The 2,819-nt window shown below is 62.8% G+C and overlaps 1 protein-coding gene across 1 annotated transcript in view; it reads left to right on the forward strand.

Moving 5' to 3' along the window:
- Positions 1 to 2,819, forward strand: part of SHANK1 (SH3 and multiple ankyrin repeat domains 1) — a 42,526-nt gene that overhangs the window by 18,323 nt on the left and 21,384 nt on the right.

A 2,819-nucleotide genomic window follows, 5' to 3' on the forward strand; every position in this document is an offset into this window, starting at 1 on the left:
TGTCTCTGTGTGTGACTTGGAGCGACAGGCTGTCTGGGGACTCTGTGTGTGTGTGCGTGTGCGTGTGTGTGTGTGATGGAGTGAGTCTGTCCCAGGCACTGCGGCTGTGTTTCCCCACACCCACCCTCCCATGCCAGGCCTGTCCCCTCCTCCACAGCCCCCCCTTCACTGGTCCCTCCGTGTGTCTCTGTCCCCGTGCACCCCTCTCCCTGCCCTCGGGGGGTCTGTGCCTGCGTGGGGCCCATGTGCTGAGCCGCGGCTGAGCTTCTGCACGGGGCGGGGGGTGTATATGCTGTGCGTGCCACTTCCCAGCATGGGAGGGGGCCGGCTTCAGTGCGTGAGGCCCCTGTACCCACCGTGGAGATGGGTACAGGGGGAGGGGCCAGTGCTGGAGGGGGTGCCAAGTACAGCGGCAGGCTCTGGGCTGTGGGATCCTGGGTGTGCGAGAGGGACCTTCACAGTGGGGGTGGGGGAGTGGACGCTGCTGCAGTCTGTGTGTGGGATCCAGTGAACAAGAGCTGGCCGCGGGGCTCCAGAGGCCGCTCAGGGTCGCCGAGGGATGGCCGGGGAGAGAGCATTGTGTGTGTTCCTGCAGGGCAGGTAGCCAGCAGCACGGAGCATGAATGGGGTGCTGCGTGGGTCGCTGGGAGCAGGGGGTGGGGTTAGAGGGTCTGGGCTGGAGGCCGGTGGGAAGAGAAAGGAACAGGGTAGAGTGGGAGATGCCGGCGAAGGGGATGGGGAAGACCGGAACACGGAGGGTGCGTGGAGGCGCACGCACGGCAATGGGGTAAGCGGCGGATGCAGGCAGAGCGAGACCGGTTTGGGGGTGGGGACTTAGAGAGGGTCCAGGAAATGTAAATGAGATGCAGTTGCAAGTATCGGGGAGGCCGAAAGGTGAGTTGAGGATGCCGAAGGAGGAAGAGGCTGTCACGGGGCGCACGGGAGGAGCCTGGGGTGCCGCGGGGAACACTGTGGGGTTCCACGCAGAGGCGCGGGAGGGCGTGAGTGGGGTGAGGGCGTGGGAGGCGGGAGAGGTCACGGAAGTCTGAGGAGGACACTTTGGGAGCGAGAGGGATGTGGGGGGCCGCGCAGCAAGTACGAGTGGGGGTAATGACTGCCGGCCCCAGGGTGCGTGACCGGCCGGGTTTAGCGCCGGGAGCAGTCGGATGACACGGTGCGGGAGCAGGTAGCGAGGTGCTGGAGGGGTCAGGCACACGCGATTTGGGAGGGGTCGGGGGGGGTCAGTAGTCCAGGGAGCACATGGTGGGACGAGGGAGCCGCCACATGTCACTGGCGATCGGGCGGGAAAGTCTCAGAAGCGGGGAGGAGACATGTCTGGGATGGGGACCCTCGAGAGGGAGGGACAGAGGGAGTGCTGTGACCACCCGAAGGTGTCGGGACGTTATTGGGGTACATGGGGTGCCGGTCGGGGATTCGGTCTTGGCTTCGGCACTTTTCTAGCCTGGCGTCATCTCGAACAAGTTGTTTCTCTGTGCCTCAATTTCCTCATCTACAAAATGGGAACAATAAGAGCCAAGCCCTATCCCCAAGGGGTGCCGTGAGGACTGAACGAACAGCTAAGCGGAGAGGGCTCGGACCGCGTGTGGCGCCCGGCAGCGGTTCCGCGAACGCCTCCATCGTGGCGCGCCGTCGGCTTGGCCCGCGATGAGTCTGGGGCGCTCACAGCAGTAGGTTCGGGGCAGAGGTGTCTGTGCCCCAGGTATCTGAGCGCTGTGGAGTGAGCGGAGAGTGTCACAACCGCAGTTACCCAGGTATTCTCTGGGGATCAGTGAAGCACGTCATTCCCTGTGTGACCTCAAGCTGATCGCTCAGCCTTGCTGTGCCTCTGGCTCCTCCCTCGCAAGGTGACAACTGTGCTCGTCCCCACCTCAGAGGTGAGCCCGTGAGAGACGGTTGACTTATGTAGCCGTGAAGGCTTCAAACGCTGCCTCGCGCAGAGCAAGGGTTTCTTCCTGGCGTTTAATGGGTGTGGAAATTTTGTAGGATTATAGTTGGAGGATGGGGTAGCTGGTGTGTGGAGTGTGTCGGGATAATGGGAAGGTAAAAGGGATTCCGGGGGAAGGAGGAAGATGTGGGGAAGGTTGGGGTTTGGGGGCGGCCTGAGCGAAGGAAATGAGAAGGAGAGCTGAAGGGCACCGCTGGCCGCCGGGGGGCGCCCCGGAGATCTGGAAGGGAGGTCGGGGTAGCGAGGGCGCGAGGCCTCGGAGGACATTGCAAGGTGTAAGGTGGGGACAAGGGCAACGCTGAACGCACGGTCGGGAGCCGGCAGCTCTGACCTCGCGACCCACTTCCGTTGGCCCTGTCCGCTCGCCGGAGGTTTGTCGGCCTCCTTCCTCCCCTCCTCATGCTTCATCTCCCTTCCTTCCTTCCTTGTCACTACCCCCACCCCCACTCAATTCAGAGTAAAGATGGCCTGTCCCTGGATTGAACGTAACAATCAGGAAGATACGGGTGGGTCTGGGACGCAGTTTCCACCGACCATGGTAGAGCTCGGCAGCAGGGGTTGCTCGGGTGAGTCCCACAGAAATTCGGCCACACGCAATGAAAATGCTAATCGGAAGCCATACAGGAAGGGGGGGCGGAGGCTGCTGGGGTAAGAGGGCACGGAAGTCGTAATGGACACGGATGATACGGAGGTTACGCCTGCTGCAGCTGGTGGGCTTACATGAGGTATCTGGCTACGGGACTGGCCGCGCTTGGGGGGGGGGCGCTATGGAACAATACACGGAGATCGGCGAGGGGGTTATCGCATGAAAAAGATACCGGGACGCGCGCGCGGGGGGGTGTCACTGAAATAT

Source organism: Pteropus medius, unplaced genomic scaffold, assembly GCF_902729225.1.
Source record: "Pteropus medius unplaced genomic scaffold, Ma_sr-lr_union100, whole genome shotgun sequence".
NCBI classification, from domain to species: Eukaryota; Metazoa; Chordata; class Mammalia; order Chiroptera; family Pteropodidae; genus Pteropus; species Pteropus medius.